The sequence below is a fragment of the Sus scrofa genome, chromosome X (genome assembly GCF_054392235.1).
Source record: "Sus scrofa isolate SSC_HxYL_T2T_F1_AM1 chromosome X, Sscrofa_HxYL_maternal_Yorkshire_Landrace_v2.0, whole genome shotgun sequence".
Lineage (NCBI taxonomy): Eukaryota > Metazoa > Chordata > Mammalia > Artiodactyla > Suidae > Sus > Sus scrofa.
Genome location: NC_139401.1, coordinates 99666377 through 99688927, shown reverse-complemented (window position 1 = coordinate 99688927; position 22551 = coordinate 99666377). Strand labels below are relative to the sequence as shown.

General features: G+C 37.1%; 1 pseudogene across 1 annotated transcript; it reads right to left on the bottom strand.

Annotated features, from left to right (window-relative positions):
• Positions 1-2277: 2277 nt before the first annotated feature.
• LOC100521239 (coatomer subunit epsilon pseudogene) lies at positions 2278-3216 on the bottom strand (annotated as a pseudogene). Its single transcript, XR_001302673.3, has one exon. The product of XR_001302673.3 is annotated as a coatomer subunit epsilon pseudogene (transcript).
• Between the last annotated feature and the right edge of the window lie 19335 nt (positions 3217-22551).

Genomic DNA, 22551 nt, shown 5'->3' with positions numbered 1-22551 from the left:
ATTTGTTTGTGGAATAGCATGTGGTTGAGTCAGAGAGTAGTACGGAATACATGGTACAACTATAATTGCAGATAAGGTTGGATTAGATAGGTTGAAGTCAAATCTGGTAAGTTGCCCAAAACCATGCTGATAGTTAAGACTTTATTCTGAATGTAGTCAGAAGTTGTTGAAAATTTTTAAGCAAGAAGAGACAATCTGACATGGGATATAGAAAATGAATTTGATGGCAATGTGGAAGGGAACTGAAGTAAGGAGAGAGGAGGGAGGCCAATTAGAAAGCTGTTGTAGTGTATTATGTATGATCATTCTGCCCTATTGGTTTCCCTTCTTGCACAAGCGCATGCGCACGCACACACACACACACACACACACACACACACACACACACACACACACACCATGTACTTCTCTATTCCCTGGGTCACTGGTGAAACAGGATTTTTATCTGTCTGGGACCTAAATACAATTTCAGCAGTTTCAGGTGGGCTGAAATCACCACTCAGTACTCCTTTCTTGATCTTGGCACACAGGAAACTTTTCTTTTGGTGCTGATTCAAGGCACCTAGCATCTTCCCAGTACCATTCAGTTGAACTTTCCATTGTGATTGGCTGAGAGCTCAGAGTCAGCCATACATTTGCTTGGCATGAAATGATCTCACCCCACTCCTTTCCTGGGATGTCCAAGAATTTTTTTTCCCTAATATTTACACAAAATACCATATTTGCAACTTCAGATCCATGATCTCTAGGAGAACAGGTCTGAAAACCACAGTGATTTCTAGATAAAAGGTAGTCATTACAGGTACCTAAGAACTGGAGTGGCATTCACGCAGCTAGTCCAATTAGCTAAGGATGGGGAAAATTCTCTTCCCCAGAACAGCCTCCCTTTGATTTCCTAGAATGTCAAAGCTAAAGAGTTCCTTAGAGATCATTCTCCTACAAATGAGGTGGCTGAGACCTAGAGAGAACAAGTAGATTTTCCTAGATTACCTTGCTAGTGACAGAACTGGGACTAGATGCATTTTCTTAAGCTCCAGGTCAGTCTTCTTTTCATTATACTTAAATCTCACGGCAATATTATTCTGATCCCTGTTGCTGCACCCTAGAGAAAATTTTGCTCTCATGTGGCTATTTTTCAGGAAATTGAAAATCTAAAGATAAGGAAGATTAAGAGACCTATAAGAGTGATTAATCAGCTACTCAGAATTTCAAAAGAAAGTAATAAGAAGTAACACCTTGAAGATTACAGAGTGCCCAAGGGCATACCACCAATGGCAATAAAATACTTTAAAATATTCATTGTATTTATGGAATACATTTTGATGTTCCTAAAACTTGTCTTTTATTGGTTTGTTTTTATCGGTCTCAGCAATTCAATTATCACTTTTAATTAAAATTTTTATTTTGAGATAACTGTAGATTATCATGCAGCTATAAGAAATAATACGGAGAGATCCAAATTACACTTTATTAAGTTTTCCTAATGGTAATATCTTGAAAACTACAGAACAATATTGCAGGATATTGACATTGATACAGGCAAGACACAAACTATATCACCACTAGGATTCCTTATATTGCCCTTTTATTGCCACACCCACTTCCCTCCCACCCCCCGGTTCCATAACTCCTGGCAACCACTAATCTCCATTTATGTAATTTTGCCATTTCAGAAATATGTAAATGGTATCTTACAATATGTAACCTTTTGGGATTTGCTTTTTCACTCAGCATAGTTCTCCAGAGGCTCACCCAGATCGTTGTATGTATCAAGAGTTTGTTCTTTTTTATTGCTGAGTAGTATTCCCTGGTAGAGATGTACCACAGTTTGTTTATCCATTCACCCTACTGAAGGGGATCTTGGTTATTTCCAGTTTGGGGCTGTTAAAAATAAATCTGCCATGAATATTTGTGCACAGAATTTGTGTGAATATAAGTTTTCACTGCTCTGGGATAGAAGCTCAGGTACACAATTGCTGAATCATATAGTAGTTGCATATTTAGTTTTTTAAAAACTGCCAAACTGTGTTCCAAGTGGCTGTACCACTTTCCAGCAGCAATGTATGAGTGGTACAGTTTCTCTGAATCCTTACCAACATTTTTGTGTTGTCATTATACTCTGTTTTAGCCATTGTTGTGGGTTTGTAGTTATATATTATTGTGGTTTTAATTTGCATGTTGAACATCTTTTCAATGTGCTTACATCCTATATGTATAGCCTCTTCAGTTAAATGATTCTTCATTTTTTTTTGCCAATTTTCTTTTTTTTTCTTTTTCTTTTTTTTTTTTTTACCTGGAGTGGAGACGTTTATTGACAAAACAGAGACTGGGCTGGGCTTACAGCCTCTGCTCCTGGTTAAAGGGTAAGTGCCCGTGGGGGGGGCAGCACAGCCTTGGCCTTGTATTCCCACGGCTCCGGAAGTGCGTCTCAGGCCAACCTCAGGCACTGGGAGCATACTGCAGCACCAGTCTGTCAAAGTCGTTTTCCTTGGCATGGTACTCCTTGATGAAGGGGTGGGTCCTGTGGGCGTCCTTCAGCTGGGACAGGTAGCGGTTTGTCACCTCAGGAGGCTTCCCCAGATGCTGGGACAGGACAATGAGGTTGATCAGTGTCTCTGGGTGGCTGCTGTCCACAGCCAGGTTGACCCAGGCGGTGGCCAGCTGGGTGAGGGTGGCATCCTCGTCCTGGTCCTGCATTTTCTTCAGCTCTTTCCGGGCGAGGTCCAGGCGGTCTAGCTTCAGCAGGATCTGCACCGTCATGGCCATGCACTCCAGGCTGTCCCCTTGGTGCAGGGTGCGCAGGGCGGCGTCCGGGTTCTGGTCATGGAAGTAGATGGAGGCAGCCATGAGCAGGAAGGTGGTGTTGGTCACGTCCACGCTCCGGCTCATCTCCCGGTCCAGCTCGGCCACAATCGCATCCCGCCGGCTGTCGCTAGCCAGGTACTCAGCAAACATGCGGATGGCCTGGAGCTCAGGTGACGAGGAGGGCTTGATCTCTTCGAGGACCACGCCGAACTTCCTCTGTTCGAGGTATGCTCTGTACAGGAAGACATCCCTTTCCACATCTCTCTCGGGGCTTGATGGCTTCACCCGCTGAGCCTCGTTGATGCACTGTTGGTAGCTGCCAATGTAAAAGGCATTCTTTACGTCGAACAACTCGTCTACTTCCCCGGAGCCGCCGGAGGCCGGGCCGGGTGCCGGTGGCGCCATGTCGCTTTTTTTTTTGCCAATTTTCTAATTGGATTGTTTGTTTATCGTAAAGTTTAGAAAATTTGTTATAAGTTCTGTACATGAGTCCTTTGTTTGCTATTTGATTTGCAAACATATTCTCCCAGTCAGTGACTGGTCCTTTCATCCTCTTCACAGGGTCTTTCTCAGAGCAAAATATTTTTAATTTGGTAAGGCCTAATTTATTAATTTTCCTTTTCTGAGTTTTGCTTTTAGCATCATGCCTACAAACTTTTTGCCAAGCCCCAGATCCTGAAGATTTTCTTTTATGTGTTTTTTTTTCTTAAAAATTTTATAGTTTTACAGGTTACATTAAAGTTCATGAACAATTTTGAGTTAATTTTTGTATGAGGTGTAAGACTTAGGTTCTTTTTTATGTCTTTTTTTCTATGGATGTCTACTTGCTCCAGTACCATTTGCTGACATTGATTGCTTTTGCATTTTTGTCAATAATCAGTTGGGCATGTATGTGTGGGTCTATTTCTGGCTTCTCAAATTCGTTCCAGGATTCTATCACCCTTTCAATATCATAATCTTGATTACTGTAGCTATATATTGTCTTGCAATTGGGTAGAGTCATTACTCCCACTTTAGTCTTATTGTTTTCAAAATTGCTTTAGCTGTTCTAGTTCTATTGTTTTTCTAAATAAAAGTCAGAATAATCTTGTCCATATTTATAAGAAATCCTGTTGGAATTTCAAGAAGAATTATATTAGACCTGTATATTAATTTGAGGAGAACTGACATCTTTACTATGTTAACTCTATCAAGCCATGAACACAGCATACCTCTCCATTTATTTAGATCTTTGGATTCTTTCATCAGCTTTTTGTAGCTTTCAGTATACAAGTTCTATACATATTGTATTAGATTTACACATATTTAATAAATATTTTTTAAATATTTCATTTTTGAGCAATTGTAAAAGGTATTATATTTTGAGTTTTGATGACTTCATGTTTATTGCTAATATACAGAAATTCCAATAATTGATTTTAGTATGTTTGTCTTTGTCTTATACTCAATGATTCTGCTGAACTTATTAGTTCTAGGATACTTTTTGTAGATTCTTTGGGATTTTTTTTTTAAATAGCCACACCCACAGCATATGGAAGTCCCTGGGCCAGGGATCGAATCTGAGCTGCACCTGTGACCTACACCACAGCTGCGGCAATACCAGATCCTTTAATTCACTGCATTAGGCTGGGGATTGAACCTGTGCCTCTGCAGTGACCTCAGCCACTCTACTCAGATTCTTAACCCACTGTGCCACAGCAGGAACTCCCCTTGGGAATTTTTATGTAGACAATCATGTCATCTTCGAAAAGCAAAAGTTTTTTCTTCTAATCCCTATGTTTTATATTCTTTTCTTGCTTTATTGCACTGGTTAGAACTTTCAGCATTATGTTTATTAAGAACAGTGAGAATGCACATCCTTGCCTTGGTCTATAGAGGGAAAGCAGTCATTCTTTCATCATTCACTATGATGTTAGCTCTAGTGTTTTTAGATGATCTTTATGTTGAGGAAGTTCCCTTTCATTCCTATTTTTCAGGGAGATATTATCACGAATAAATGCTGAACTTAGTCACAATTTTTTTCTGCATAGATTGATATGATCCTATGATTTTTCTTATTTAGCCTATTAATATTGCAGACTTTATACAGTGATTTATTTTCTAACATGAACCAGCCTTGCACCCCTGGAATAAATCCCATTTGGTTATAGGATATAATTCTCATTACATATTGCTGAATTCTAAACATTTTGTTAAGGATTTTTGCATCTATATTCACGAGGAATATTTCTTGAGTTTTTCTATTTGTACTGTCTGTCTGGTTTTGGTATTGAGGTAATAATAGTTTCATGATATTAGCTTCTATTTTCTGCAAGAGATTATGTAGAATTGGAGTTAATTCTAAGTGTTGGTAGAATTCTCCAGTGAAACCATTTGGTCAGGAGATTTCTTTTTGAGAGATTAAAACTAGGAATGAAATTTACTTAACGGCAAATAGGGTTATTTAAATTATATATTTAATAGCAAGTTACGGTAGTTTGCATTTTTTTTTTAGGGATGATCTGTTTCATCTAAGTGTGTAGGGTTAGTTATAGAATTCTCTTATTACACTTTGATACCTGCATTGTCTACAGCAATATTCCCTATTTTATTCCTTATATTGGTAAGTCGTGTTTTATCTTATTTTTTCTTTGTCAGTCTTGCTAGAGGTTTGTCAATTTTTTTGATCTTTTCTAAGAAACACGCCTTTGTTTTACTGATTTTCTCTACTATTTTTGTTTGTAATTTATTTATTTCTGCTCTTTTATTTATTATTTTCTTTTTTTTTTTCTGCTTCCTTTGAGTTTATTTTGCCATTTCTTTACTAGGTAGAACTTATATTATTGACTTCAGACTTTGCCTCTTGAGAAATATGGGCATGTAGTGCTATAAATTCTCTTCTCAAAATTGCTTTAGCTATGTCCCATAAATTTGTATATGTATGTTTTCATTTCATTCAGTTCAATGTATTTTTAAATTTCCCTTGATGCTTCTTCTTTGACTCATGCGTTATTTGGAAGTGAGCTCTTAAGTTTCCATGTGTTTGGAAATTGTCATGTTAATTTTCTAGTTTGATTTCGTTGTGGTCAGTGAGCATACTCTACATGATTTCAACTGTTTCATGTTTGTTGAGGTTTGACTTATGGCCCAGGATATGGTCTAGTTTGGAAAATGTTCTGTGGGATCTTGAAGAGAATATGTATTTAGAATGTGTATTCCGCTGTTATTGTGTGGAATGTTCTATAAATGTCAATTAGACCGCATTGATTGATGGTGTTAAATTCTTCTATGTCTTTGTTGATTTTTGGTCTAGTTATCCCATCAGTTGTTGAGAGGGGAGTGTTAAAGTCTCAAATTTGTCTACATCTTCTTTCAGTTTTTTCATTCTGTCAGTTTTTGCTTCACATTTTTGCAGTTCTGTTTCTTGGTGCATATACATTTAAAATTTCTATGTCTTACTGATGGGTTGAAACTTTTATCATTTGTAATGTCTCTCTCTGTCACAGGTAATTTTATTTCCTCTGAGGTCTACTTTACCTGACATTAATGCAGTCATTCTTGCCTCTTTAACTAATGTTAGCATGGTATACCTTTTTCCATCCATCTACTTTCAGCTTGCCTAAATTGCCTTAATTTACGTGAGTTTTCTGTGGACTACATATGGTTGAGTCATGTTTTTTAATTAACTCTTCCACTTTATTTTAATTGGTATACTTGATTATTTACAATTAATGTAATTATTGATTTGTTAGAGCTTATGTCTGCCTAGTTGCTTTGTGTTTTTTTGTTTGTTCTGTTTTTCTTTTCTGCATTTTCTTTTTCCTGCCTCATTGTGGGTTATTGGAGTACACATTTATATCCATATTAGACAGTGTTATAGTTATTCACATCAAACATAATTAGAAAACTCAAGATAAAAAGAAAAGCCTACTTTATTTACCCATATTTGTGCTCTTTCTTTTGTTTTATCTTCCTTAAGTTGAAAATTTCCTTCTTTTATTGTTAGTGTTCTATGTAGAGAATTTCTTTTCGCCATTCTTTTAAGGTAGGGCTACTGGCAACAAATTCTCTTAGTTTTCCTTCATCTGAGAATGTCTCAATTTCTCCTTCATTCCTAAAGGTTATTTCTATCAGATACAGGAATCTGAATTGACAGCTCTTTTCTTTCAATATTTAAAAAAAAAGTTGTGGCACTTCTGGTCTCTACGATTTAAGAAAAATCTGTGTTATTCAAATTATTAATCTCCTATAAGTAAGGTATCATTTCTCTCTCATTGCTTTCAAGATGCTTATTTTTTTTACTTTAAATTTTCAGAAGTTTGACTATGATGTGTCTTGGTGTGGATTTGTTTTTTTGGGGGGGTAGGGGTTCACTTCTTGAACATGTAGTTTTATATCTTTTGCCAAGTTTGGCAAATTTTGAATTTTATTTTTTGAGTTCTTTTTCCATCTTGCCCACTTTTTTTCTCTCCTTTGAGACACCCATAGCATAACTATTAGGTCTGAGACTCTGCTCACCGTTTTTTCCCTGGTTATTTTCTCTCTGTTGTCAGATTAGGCAACTTCTATTTTTCTCTCTTTAGATTCATTGATTCTTTCCTTCGTTCCCTCCATTTTACTGTTCTGATCATTCAGGTGGGTTTTTTCCTTGTTTTTGGTAATTAGATTTTTAAGTTTTCCAATTTTCATTTGGTTCTTCTTCATATCTCCTATTTCTTACTGAGGCTTTCTATTTTTTTGCAAGAGTCTATTTTTTCATTTCTTTCAAGCATGTAAGTATTTGAATGTTGAAGAATTTTTATGAAGCTGATTTGAAATATTTGGTAGATAATTTTAATATTTCTGTCATCTTGGTGTTGGGACCTATTGATTGTCTTTTTAAAAAGAACTTTATTGAAGTATAATTGACATTCAAATGACTGTACAAATTTAATGAGGACACTTTGATGAGCTTTGGTATATGTAAACATCTGTGGTAGTATTTCATTCAGATTTAGTTTTTTTTTTTGGTTCTTGGTATGATAAGTAATTTTGTATTGAAAACTAAATATTGGGGCTATTATTATATGAGATTCTGGATCTTATTTAAATCTGCTTTATCTTGTTTCTACAGAGTGTTCTAGCCGAGAAGAGGAATGTACCTTGTTACTGCCAGCTACTGCCAGCTGCCTCTTTCCCTACTCAGCCTCTTTTCTTTTCCTAATTTTTTATTGTGGTAAAATACACATAACTTAAAACTTATAATCTTAATCATTTCTTTTAGTTATTATAAAATATTGGCTATATTCCCTATGTTGTACAATACACCCCTGTAGCTTATTTTATACACAATCCTACTTGGCCTCTTTTGACATTCAAGTACGGCTTCCTCATTATTGTTGCATGGTAGTGGCATTTTTTAGCTCCCTACTACTGATATACCATTGATTGGGAGGGGTAAGAGTGCCTCATTACTACTCTCCACATGGCATCTAATGACACCATGAGGTAGAGCGGCCTTATGACTGCTGGCTAATACTGATAGCTGTTACTCTTCACTAGGCTTCCTCTGACAATACCATAGACAGGGAGGGGGCAAAGTGCCTCATTGCTGCTAACAGGGGTGGATGTCCAGGTTCCCCATGCAGTCTCCACTTACACTGTGGGGGAGGTAAGGACTTGACCTTGTTACCAGCTGGCAGTGATAAAAGTCCTAACTCCCTATTTTGCCTTCTCTGACTTTAGCCTCTAGGTGAGAGTGTTGTGCTGCCTGATTACAGACTCGAGGGAGAAGTAGACTCCATTCTTGTCCTTTACTAGCATGGATAGAGGTGGGGCCACCGTTTTATCTTTAGCGTTTAGCTGGAGTAGAACAGTTATTATTACCTAAAATGTTTTCTATCTTGTTAGGCTTTCCCTTTCTTGGCCATTTGGCTATAAAGAGGCTTTTGCAAGAACCTTTTTGTTTTTAACTGTAGGCATTTTCCAGTTGAAGGTTTCTTTCAGTTCCATGTCTGTGATATATGAGGAAAACCCAGGGAATTCGCCATCGTGTCATTCTTTGAGTCCTAAGTTTCCTAGCCAGTCTGCTTTCTTCTATTTCTGTCTTCTCACCTTAATTTCATACATAATGTCCAGGGTTTACTTGTACTTAATTGGAAGGAATAGAAGAAAGTAAATCTACTCCATCTTCCCACCATCAGAAGTAATAAAATATCTGTTTTAACAAAATTCAATTTTCACGTGTGTGTGCATGCACACGAATATATGCCCTTTTTCCTTTTGGTGGATTTTCCTGGGCCTCTGCCATCCATGGAGTGTCCTAGAGTCCAATGGCCCTATACTGAAAAATGTTCTTGCTTCTGAATTAATACCATTAATAATTCTAAAGAAAATCTTATTTATTTGTCCCAAGAAGGCACATTACAATGGCATAAGACAGTATTATAGAGTGCTTAGGAACACAAACTCTGGAGCCAGACATTTTGGGTCTGAGTCTCAATTTTGTCACTATGTGATCTTGGACAAGTTATTTCACCATTCTATTCCTCAGTTTCCTTATCTCTTATATGGGAGAAATAATAGGACTTATAAAGTATGAATAAGCTAATTTCTATAAAACATTTAGAAAAATATTTGGTTTATTATTGGCCAAAATAAGAAATAATTCAAAGTGTTATGCCTGCATTCTACACCACTAAGAGGGATTTTTTTTCTTGCCTTACCTCCTAAGCTTTGAACCCTGCTAACCTCTCCACTCATCTCACACCATTATCTTTTATTTTTCTATATTCCACCTGCCCTGAATTTTGTTCAATTTCTCAAACATATCACATGCTCTTTCAATTCTAGGCCTCCCTCCACACTATGTTACTCATGCTTCATATTTCAGAGAGACCTGTTCCCGAGTCACAGACTAGTTTACATCTCTCTTCTTTGTGCTCCCACAGCACCTTGCGATTCCTCTATCATTTGTACCCTTGACCTCAAGCGACTTCAGACCCATCAGAGGATAACCTCTGGTCCCTTGTGCCTTTAACTTATGCCTCATGCTGTAAGCAACAGTTTATGATAATAACAGTTCTGAAGCTAGTAAGATTGGGGCTGTACACAAAGAGTTTGAGATAGATTTGAGCACAGCTTTGAGTATACAAATTTATACAGGAACTTGGAGAACTCAACTGGGCAAAAAAGACAAAATATAAAAGGAACCTCATTAAATATGCTTTATAATTTCATTTTAAATGCAGCTTTTTAGTCTTTAAACTTTTAAAAATAACTTCCCATATAACAACAGTTTAGTTATACAGAAAGATGTTCTAAGTGGAGAAATTTATTATTGACATGCAAAGCCTGAAATTAAGACTGAATAAATGCTGACTTGGCAAGCCAACTCTAAAAGGTTGCCAACAACTGGCTTAGATGCCAGAAGATCCAGTGTATGGCCTTCAGTTACCAATAATCCCCATTGCCTTATGCTTCCTATCCTGGAGGTCATGCGTGATTGGAGCCCATTGGTCCTTTACTTCAGGCTCTTTCTCTACATCTTTCCTTCACCTTTAATCTTTCTGCCCCTTCGTCTATCCTTGTTGGCCTTTTTATAAATATCTAATCCATCTTTTCTTGTGTCCCACCCCCTTCCAAGGCCAGTTTGTTCTTTTCTTTGAATGCATGCTGGAGGCAGATAAAATATGCAGCAACTGTTCGTTACCAAAACTTGATATTTCTCCCTTAGTGTCTCCTGTATATGACATTGGATTCCCACTGTGACCATGATTGGTCCGGCACCCATTATCTAATCATTTTCTTGCCTCAAGTATCGACCTTGTCCAATACATTCTGAATGCCACTGCCAAAATCATCCTACTACATGGTACTTTTTATCATGCCATTTTATGCTTTTGCCTCCATGATTCGGCAACAGCTTTAATCTGCTTTCAATTCCCACCACAATCTGGTTCCAATTCGAGTCTTACCCAGAGCATGAGACCTGGACATAGTATAGCATTTTTGTAAGTTTCCTATAGAAGTTTCTAGATTATACCTTTTTAACCCTCACTCAAAACCTTCTCCCTTTTTAAACCATTTTAGATATACCACTTTCTCTCCACCTTTTTGGTTGCCTCTTCTCCCTTCCAAGATGCACATATACACATGTTCATCCAGAACTTTAACACTTGACTTATAATGCTCCTCACTACCCCAAGTCCTGTTGAATGTGGCTGAAATAGTTAGTACTCCCCAAATATTTCACTGGCTCCCTTACATTTCTTAACTTCCCTTTCAGTAATCAGAGCCATATAAATTTTACTGACCAATGAACTGTGAGCTGAAATGATATCTGTTACTTCTGAGTTGATGTAGTAGATAAGAGTCAATAGGCCTAGTCCATCTCTTCTCTTTTCCTGCTGTAGCAACCTTGGAATCTTTGTGTTGATTTGGAAATATTTCAATATGACGGGAACCTTAATCTTAAATTACTGGATAGAGGTGAATGCTTACCAACCTATCAGACTTTACATGAGTGCAAGACAAATCTCTGTTGTGTTAATCTGCTGATATTTCCAGGTTTATCTGTTGTTACAGCTAGCATTAGTTACCCTAATTCACTTGATAACTTCAACAATGTAGCCTCACAATTTCTTGAGCTCACTCAACTTCAACAAATATCACCTCTACTCCACTTTAGCAATTCAGTAACCACATTTTAGAATTCATCATCTTATAGAACTCATCTACTTTTAGAAACGTGATTCAGATATCTTACACTCTGGTAAATCACCCTTATCTTCCTCCACTCAATCTTCCCCACTCCTTCTAAACCTGTTCTTCAATATCTTTGAGCCTTCCCATCCTTGACCCCTCCCTATTTTCAAAGTTACTTACTTCCTACTGGTTTCATGTTCCATGCAAAGCTGGGGAATTCTCACTCTTTTCTAACACCCTAACTTTTCTCTTAATTTCTTCACCTACTTATCTTTCCATCATCCCTGCCATGCACAGTTAGTTCCAACACCGGATGAATATAAAGGTACATTTTCTTTACTTTTAATACTACATTACAGAGTAATACTGCAAAAAATAGCATAAGAACACTGATCAGTACCATTTCCATAGTTAAGATTTCCAACCTCATATATAGTCTCAAAATGGCTAACTAAAACTTCTGCTTTTGTCCTAATCAATTCCTTCTCTTCCATTTGTCACTAATGTCTGTCATAGCCGTTTATCCCACTCTTCTCAAGACCCTAAATATGCAGTTCTTAGTAGATGATCTTGCCTCCTTCACAGAGAAATTAAAAGCCACCTAGAAGTGCCCTAGACCAACTGTCCTGTATTTATTTATTTTCCTCTCGTAGTAGAGGAAGAAATGTCCTTAACTTTTCCAAGACAAATCATTCCACTCATGATCTCCCTCCATAGAGTCATTACTTTATCAGTTATCCCTCCTCACCTAGTTCTATGTCTTTAAACCCTCTTTTTTGTACTTTTCCCCTCTCATCTACAAACATGCTCAAATCCTCTCTCTCTTAAATAAATCACCTTCCCTCAAGAGTGCCTCTCCCTCAAGCTTTTACCTTATTCTTTTAATTTTCTTCACAGCTAAGCTTGAAAAGAGCAGTTTGTACTCAATGGCTCTATTTCTTTGTCTCTAACTTATTACTCAATTTGCTGCAATATGGTGTCTGCTCTTATCTGCTGAAACCATTCTCACTAGAGGCACTGATGAATAATTAAACCAAATCAGATGCCCTCTTTTCCTCAAGCAGGACAAACTACTTGACCTCTAGGCAATACTTAACACTCCTTACTATTCTTTCTGGGAAAATCTCTCTTAGTTTCCATATTATTCTCCTAGTTCTTGGGCCTCTGATTGCTTCTCTTTCTCCACCTGACCCTTACATGTTGATATTATTGATGGTCCCAATTTGATTCTCTTCTCATATGAATCTAGATATTTTCTGCTCCCCCCTTTTCTACTTTCATGCCTTCAACCACTGTCTGTTTGTGAATGATGCCCCATTCCATCAGTCTTATCTCAACTACTTCCCCCTGCCTGGATGTTCCACAGGAACTTCAAACTCAATATGTCCAAAACTGCATCCCCCAAGTTGATGTTCCTGCTGCATTCTCTGCCTCAATGAATAATATCAACATTCCCTCATGTGCACAAGCCAGAAACCTAGAAATGATTCTCTTCTTTAACATCTTCATTCTCCATCCCGTTATACTCCTCAAAATCCCAGCACAAAATACTGTCAGTTTCACTTGAAAATTTAGTGAATCTGCCTTCTTTGCCTAAGTTCAGGCTCTTGTCCTGTTTGACTTCTACAAAAGCTGCACATATTATCTCCCTGACTTTGATACCTCCTGCCTGAAAATCATCATTCATCCAAATTGACCTTCAAAGACACAAATCTGAGCATGTAAAACACTCACTCCAAAAGCTTAGATCATTTCCCACTGTTAATAGGATAAGATTCAAAATATTTAGCATAGTGTACAAGGTCCTAGTTGATAGGCCTGAACCTAATTTTATAATCTCATCTTCTAGCATTTTCCTTCACATTCTCCAAGTTCTCACATTGAAATATTCCCCAAACACTTCTTCCTCAGATTCAAAGCCACTGTGTCATTTGTTTAGACTGTTCTTTCATTTTGACTATCTATGAACTCCTCTTTATTAATTCTATTTCAGTTCGTATTCTTTCTGTGCTTCATTTTGAAAAGTTTCTGTCATTGTCTATTCAGGACTAATTTTTTCTGTAGTAACTAGTATGCCTTCATTTCCATCCAGTAAATTTTTCAGATATTGTATTTTTCAGCTCTAGAATTTCCATGTGTTTATTTTCTAAGGATTACATTTACTTTCTCATTGTATTCATGTATATGTTTAAACCCTGAGCATATTTATGATAGCTGTTTTGCATTTCTTCTCTGCTAATTGTACCCTTTCTCTCATTTCTGGGTCTATTTCTATGGACTGATTTTTCTCCCAGTTATAGGTTGCATTTTCTAGCCACTTCACCTGTTTAATAATTTTATAATTGGAGGATGGAATTGTGAATGCTACACTTTTGAGTGCTGGATTTTCTTGTCTTCATTAAAGGACTGCTGGACTTTATTCTATAAGACAGTTGACTTACTTGCATATTAGTTTGATCTTTTCATAGCTTTATTTTAAGTTTGTGATATATGTGTAGGATAGCCTTTACTCTCGGTTAATTTAGTCCTACTAGCAAGGCATGACCATTCTTAGCTCCCTTCTACCCAACAGGAAGCCCTGGTTATTAAATGAGGCCATTTACTCTGGTTGGTAGGAACTTAAATGTCTCCCAGTTCTGTGTGAACTCTGAGAACTGTTTCATTCTACTCATAGTCCTCTCTGCTCATTCATTGCCCAGCCTCATAGAGTTCTGCCTAGTGTGTGCAAGGGAAGCAACAGACTCCAGGGGGCCTCTAAGTACATTTCTAGATTTCTTTTTCTGAATAGATTTCTTCTCCCTGACTACCTCAGCCTTCCTGAATATTGACCTCTCTATCCTCAATTTGGTGAAGCCACTATGCCCTACTTGGGTTCCCCTTCCCCTGCACTATGGTCTAGAAGTACTTCTAGAAGAAAGCCAAGGTTGACTTCATTTGTTTCCCTTCTCTCAGGAACTATAATACTGTACTTTCTATTGTTCGATGTCTGAAAACAAATGTTTCTTTCTTCCAATTTCTACTCTTTATGACTTCAGAAAATAAAGTCTCTTCAGTATTTCAGTCACCTGACTGCCTTAGCAACTATGAGATATGGTCATGCCATTCAATTTCTATTCCTTTGCATCCAAAAAGCAGTGTTGAGACATCAGCTATGTGCATCTTCAAAATTTTTTCCCAGATAAAAAAAAGAATAAAATGGGAGGGAATTCATATCTCTACTATAAATTTGCAGTAGACTGTTCTGAGTGTATTCACCTAGAGAATCCAAAGGGGATGAACAGAGACAGAGACAGAGACAGAGAGAGAGTGTGTGCTAGAGTGACAGTGAGACAAAGTGCGCTATTTGTCTCCCTAGTCTCTAATCAGTAACTTATACAGATGAATACTCAGCATTTAGTTTCTTCTATCTAATTTGGTGTAGCTACTATAATCCACATTGATGTTCTTTTCTGGGATTGATAGAATATGAGGCAAAGGAAATGATAGTTTTTGATACAGATGGCCCATGGCTGGACTTGTGTTGTTCCACTGTACAAAAGCATTTAAAAATCCATGGCACAAGTCCAGGTAAAAAGGATAGATGCCATGATACAGAATATATGAGCAGCCAAAGGTCAGATTAGTTATAACAAAAATTACAGAAAAGGTTTGCAGTGGTTGGTGCACAGTGTTGTTAATCTACAGTCTAACTTGCTTCCTGCTAGACTGACATTCTGCTTTAGGTGATGAGACTTCTCAAAGCCAAAGAATTTTAGAACAAGTTTGACTTGATGGGTTGCCATTGTACTGACTGATCCTATTCTTATGGGATTCCAGAGAGTGCACTGACACACCAAGTCACTTTCTAATTATATGACAAAGTAAAAAGAGATGGAAAACTTATGTGTGTGGTATGCAAGAGAACTTTTCTGTGTAAAATAGTGACATGATCTAAGAAATTGTATGAAAACTACCTACCATCTCCATCTCTTATTCCCAACCTCTTTTCTTTCTCTCTCAACCTGTCCTCTCTTTACCCTACCCCTAACCCATTTAAAGTCAGTCAGAAGAGAGTTGTGGCATGTTTAGTTTCTGGACTTACTGAACTTACATCAAGTTGATGGATGATAGGACCAGGAAGCAGAATCATAGATGCTTTAGCTTGGGGGGCAGAACCCATACTTATCATCTATCTTTATTTGGCAGGTGAAGTAAGGGCCAAAAACAATGGAGACAATCCTGTCTCCCACTTAATACCCCATCTGCTGCTACTGGCTTCTTGCTAAGTTCCAGAACATGCTGCTTCACATACACAAAAAGCGAGCAACTGGACAAAGTAATATACAAATACATGAATTAAATCCAAAATCAAAACAAATCAACCAAACACCCAAAAAGAGTGAAATAGTAAAATGGACTAACAAAATTCTCTTTGCCTATTTGAGTCAGGAGAACTCCTTTTCTAGAAACAGCTGATTCTAATGTCCCTTCAATGATGGATAGGCTTTATGTCCTCTGAGGCTTGCCAATAAGAAATCATGTCTTGTGTTTGAATTTGGAAGATTTTGTTGGAGTAATGGCTGAGCACCTCAGGTACCACTGAGGTTGTTTGATAGGCAAAGTTGACATTCCAGTGTAAATCAAAATTTTTATTTATTTCATTTACTAGGCACAGTGCTAGGCTTTCCCACACCCCTTGCCCCACTTTTCTATGGCCTCCATTTCTGCTCACTGTTTAACTCATTGTTCCTAAGATGGTAATGACTGTTAGAAACCCCAAGTGTTAACCTCCCAATATTAAAGTTTCTCAAACTTCAGCCATTCATATTTCACTTCTTTTTTTCTTTTTATTGAAGTACAGTTGATTTAAAAGTTGTGTTAGTTTCTGGTGTATGGCAAAGTGATTTGGTTATATAGAATATGTATATATATTCTTTTTCATATTATTTTATACTATAGGTTATTATAAGATATTGAATATAGTTCCCTGTGATATATAGTAGGGCCTTGTTGTTTATCTATTTTATACATAGTAGTTTGTATCTGCTAATCCCAAACTCCTAATTTAACTCTCCCCCCTTTCCCCTTTGGTAACCATAAGTTTGTTTTCTATGCCTATAAATCTGTTTCTGTTTTGTAAATAAGTTCATTTGTATTATATTTCAGATTCCACAACTAAGGGATTTCATATATTTCTTTCTCTATATGACTAACTTCAATTTAGTATGATAATATCTAAGTCCATCCATGTTGCTGCAAGTGACATTATTTAATTCTTTTTATAGCTGAGTAGTATTCCATTGTGTGTGTGTATATATGTATATATATATATACATATATACACACACACACACACACATACATACATGCACATTGTATATATACATACATATATATACACACAGTATATATACATTTATACACATTGTGTATATACATATATACACATTGTATATATATATTTTGCATATTAAAAAATCTTCTTTATCTATTCATCTGTCAATGGACATCTAGGTTGTTTCCATGTCTTGGATATTATACATGGTGCTGCTCTGAACATCAGGGTGCATGTATCTTAGAATTAGAATTTTTTCTGGATATATGCCCATCTAATTCTTTTAGGTGGTAGATTAGGTTGTTTATTTGAGATTTTTCCTTGTCTTTTGAGGAAGGCCTGTATCACTATGCACTTCTCTCTTAGGACTGCTTTTGCCTCATCCCATAGATTTTGTATGGTTGTGTTTTCATTGTCATATGTCTCAAGGTGTTTTTAAATTTCCTCTTTGATTTCACCATTGATCCATTGTTTTTTTCAGTAGCATATTGTTTAGTTTCCATGCAATTTTTTTTCTCATTTATCTTTCTGTGGTTGATGTAGTTTCATGATGTTGTGGTAAGAAAAAAATACTGGAAATAATTTCTATCCTCTTAAATTTGTTGAAGCTTGTTTAGTGTCCTGATATGTCATCTATCCTAGAGAATGTTCCATGTGCACTTGAAAAGGATGCATATTCTTGTTTTTTGGGGGGTGATGTAATGTCCTAAAAATATCAACTAACTGTTCTATTTTGTCATTTTGGATCTCTGTTGTCTTAATGATTTTCTATCTAGAAGATCTGTCCACTGATGTTGATGGGATGTTAAATTCTACCACTATTATTGTATTCCCATCAATTTCTCCTTTTATGTATATCAGTATTTGTTTTATGTATTTACCTGCTTCTATATTGGGTGCATATATGTTGACAAGCATAATATCCTCTTCTTGTATTGATTCTTTTATTATTATATATTGTCCTTCTTTATCTTTCTTAATAGCCTCCTCTTTGCTCTGTGCTTATCAATGCCCTATTGAAGGCCGGGCCTGTACCCCAGTTGTTGGAGTAGAAGCCCCCAGATCCATTTCTTAACTGTAGTGTAAGGTAAGTGGGACTGGAGCACTCTTGCTGGTAGAGGACCCACTGAGTATTCCTCTGCAGGAGCTGTCCATGGTGAAGTGCCCTCTATGCTGTCACCTGTCATCTGTTGTGTGGGCTCACACAGAACATTATTTAGCAATGTCCTCAACCCCACTTCAGCTGTATGAATCCAGGCAGTCTGCCTGGATATCCCTCAGGTACTGTGCTCACAAAGCTCCCAGAATGGATCTGCTAAAGTCAGGCATTAGGACTGCAGTAGTCATGCAGAGTGGCACACCTGGACCTGCTGTGTGAGCTATGGACTCAGCCCAGACTCCAACCCTCCCTCTGTGTGTGGGCACCCACTAGGCCCACAGCTGCTAACATCAGACCTGTCCCAGATGGGGGGGGGAGCACCAGTAATCTACTTGGATGTCCTACAGGTGCTGAGCTTACAAAGGCGACAGTGGTGTAAATCTGCCAAAGCCACTGGGACACGGCTCAGATTTCGGCCCCACCTCTGCATGTGGGCAACCCACTGACCCTAGCATGCTCCCAGAGCTCATACGGGAGGAGCTGTGGCAGCTGCGAGCAGACTGAGAACAAGGCTTCTATGGTGGGGTCCTACCTTTCCCTTCCTGCACCACATTAATAATGGAGCTTTTAAGGCAGACCCAGGATCCATCTTACACACACTCCCAGTTGTGGCCCAGGTCAAACTTTAGTCACTTTGAGCTGTCTCCACACAGCCAGCCCTGTTTTCTCCCTAGATCTTCTGCTGAAACCCTAATTTCAGTCCTCAGCCCTCTTGTGTACCAGCAGGCATGCTTCTCAGGCTGGGGACTGCAGTGAGGTGACCAGGATTGTTTGTGCTGGTCTTGCTCTGTTCTGCTTGCTGCAAGCCAGCTACTGTGCTCTCCTCTGAGTGTCTGAATCTTCACTTCTCTCCAAGGTGATCTCCTAGCCCTTGAAGGGGGTTCCCAGGGTCTGGGAAACTTTCCTCCTTCATAGCTCCCTCCCAAGGGCACAGGTCCCATCCTGATTCTTTATTTTCTTCTTCTTTGTTTTGTCCTACTTGGTTATGTACATGGTAATTGTAATTTTGATTATATGAGATCTTATGCCAGAGCTCAGTAGGTATTCTCTAAGAATTGTTACAGGTTTAGATGTATTTTTATGTTTTGTAATAGGAAGTAAGCTCCATATCCTTCTATTCTTCCATCTTGATCTCTCCACATACCACTTCTTGACTTTTACCATAGCAACATAACACTAGTACTTAATATTGACCTAACATGTCTCTTCTTATCAACTCATTTTTTAAAAATAGCCCCACCTTAAGCAATAATATGTATATAGATTTCCTATACATACATACAGAATATATATGATATGCATTATACACACATATCACATTATATATGATGTGCATTATACAAACTATATGATACACAATTTGACTTGTGTATACATAGACATACTACATGTATCAATAATACATGTAGCATATTTATGTATCATATTTTAGGAAAAATTGGTTTAAGGCATAGTTCTGAGGATTGAATGAAATAACATAGCAATGCTTCTCCTAGACTGTGGATAGTTGTGTCAAAGACCTTATTTGCCACTAAAATACATTCTGCCCTTACATAATGTACAGTTATATTTTGAAAGCAGTTACTCATCCAAGACTTTTTGTATCTAAATGGATTTTGCCATATGAGTGTTTATTGCCAATGAATGCAAGAAAAAGTAATATTGATACTTCTAAACCAAAGACTTTAAGAAACATTTGTAACTCCCTCTACTTTGTCTTTCCTTCTGTCCAGTGAGGTGAAGATATAACTAGGAGGTCCTGTGGGGACTTTCTCTATACTGACTATAGATTAGAATCACCAGGGGGACTTTCAAAATACATCAACACCAGGCCCCATCCCAAACCACTTGCACCATAATCTCTAGAGATAGAGCCTAGGTGACATCATGGTGATGAATTCAAAGTCTCAATATTGTTAAAATGTCAATTATTCACAATTGATCTTTACAGTTAATATGATCCAAATTAAAATCCCAGCAAGTTTTTGTTATAAATATTGACAAACTGATTCTAAAGTATACATGGAAATGCAAGCAATACATTTGTATAGTCAAAGCAACTGTGGAAAAGGAGAACAAAATTGGAAGACTATGCTACCTGATTTTAAAACTTATGATAAACTACCATAATCAAGACAATATTGTATTAACATAGGACTGACATATAGATCAATGGAACAGAAGAGAAAGTATAGAATTATACTCACATATATATGGTCAATTGATTTTTGCCAAAGATCACAAGGTAATTCAATGGGGAAAGGAAATTCTTTGCAACAAATGGTGTTGGAAAAAATGAATACCCATATGGAAACAAATCAACCTTGATCCTTTATGCACATCGCACACAAAAATTAACTCAAAGTGGATCATAGAACAAAATATAGAAGCTAAAAGTATAAAACTTTTTTTTTCGCTTTTTGTTTTTGTCAGGGTCGCAGTTGTGGCACATGGAGATTCCCAGGCTAGGGGTCTAATCGGAGCTGTAGCTGCCGGCCTACGCCACAGCCACAGCAACTCGGGATCTGAGCCTCGTCTGCGACCTACACCATAGCTCACGGCAACGCCAGATCCTTAACCCACTGAGCAAGGCCAGGGATCGAACCTGCATCCTCATGGTTCCTAGTTGGATTCATTTCTGCTGTGCCACGACAGGAACTCCTAAAAGTATAAAATTTCTAAAAGAAAATATAGGAGAATATCTTCACATCTTGTGCAGAAGCAAAGACATGGAGAGCAATGACCATAATTTTAAATATTTATAAACCAGACTTCATTAAAAATTTTAACTTTTGCTCATCAAAAGACACCATTAAAAAAAGAAAATGATGATTATACAAGTTATAGCATGGGGGAAAACATTCATAAGACATATATCTGACAAAGGACTTATATATAAACTCTATGAAAAATGTTTAAGATTCAATAAAATAACATTTTAAAAGGATAAATATTTAAATAAACATTTTTTAAACAAACATATGTAAACATTCCATATATATGCAATTAAATGATCAATAAAACATGAAAATATGCTTAACATCATTAGTCACAAAAATGCAAATTAAAACCACAATAAAATACTACCACACAATCTTTAAAATGCCAAAAATTATAAAGCTCAACAGATTCAAATGTTAGAATGTAGAGCAACCAGAACTCTCTTACATTGCTGGTGGGAATGTAAAACAGAATAACAACTTTGAAAAGATCTGGTAGTTTCTACATTAAATATACATCTGCCATATGATCTAGCAAGTCCACTTCTAGGTAATAACTAAAGAAAAAAGAAAACACTTTCACTGAAACTATTTTATATGAATGTTCATAGGAGCTTTATTCACAATCAAAACTAGAAAAAAAACAAATGCCTAACATTAGGTGAATAGATAAATAAATTATGGTATGTTCATGCAATGAAATACTACCCAGCAATAAAAAAGAACAAATTACTGATACACAGTGATGTGGATAAATCTCAAAAACATCATGCTGAGCGAATGAATCCAGGTATGTATGATTTCATTAACGTGAAATTCAAGAAAATCCAAAGTAGTCTATAACGATAGAAAACACATCAGTTGTTGCCTGGAATGGGGGTAGAGAGCATTGACTGTAAAGGGGCACAAGAGCACTTCTTGAGGTGATGGCAATGCTCTATATTTTGATAATGGTAAGTACAGAGGTAAATATATTTTTTTAAAACTCATGGAAATATATACTTCAAATTGGTGCAATTTATTTTTTTATAAATTATCTCAATAACATTGATTTTCAAAAAGTTCACCAGTCCATGGTAATATGAAATCAGATTTGATAACCAGTGCTCTATGGCCTTACTCTCAAAGTGCCTTCCTTAGTTCACTAGCATCTGATTCCCAAGGAACTCATTAGAAATGCAGAATCTCGGCCCCTACCCCAGAGCTGTAGAATCACAATATGCATTTTAACAAGACCCAGAGATAACGCAAACGCACATTACAATTTGAGAAACATTGGCCTAGGAAATAATGGAACCTTGAGCTGGAGGAAGCCTGGGTCCTGAATCGCCACATCAAGGAAAACCACCTGCTGACCAGGAATACTAACCTTACACTAAACCAAGAATAAAATTCTCATATGCGCCGAGGCACTTTAATGTTGGGTCTATTTACAGCAGGTTAGCCTAACTATAACAAGATTGATCAAAAGGGTCTGAGAGCACAGGCCAATGGGGTTTCAGTGGAAACGAATTTTGGAGTCTCATGTTCATGCCTCATCTTTAGAATTCACTCAAATTTCCTTCTATTTCATGGTATATTTGTGTTTATTTAAATGTAATAATAATGTTTTCAATTATGCATTAATTGAATTACTTCCATGCTTTCCCCTAGATCTGGAAGTAAAACTTAAGCCCTAAGAAGATGCGCCATGTCTATCTTGTTGCTTTCCCTTTCTCCAAGGGTTATGAGCTCACTGTTTAAGGAGCATGATGTTGGGATAGAAAGTACGTGGCACAAAGCAGAAATGAAATAAACACATTTCTTGCTGCTACGTGTAGGATGGGAAAATTTGAAAAAGAATTATCTGCAAATAGTTCTTTATTTTTTCATTTTTTAAAAGTTTTATT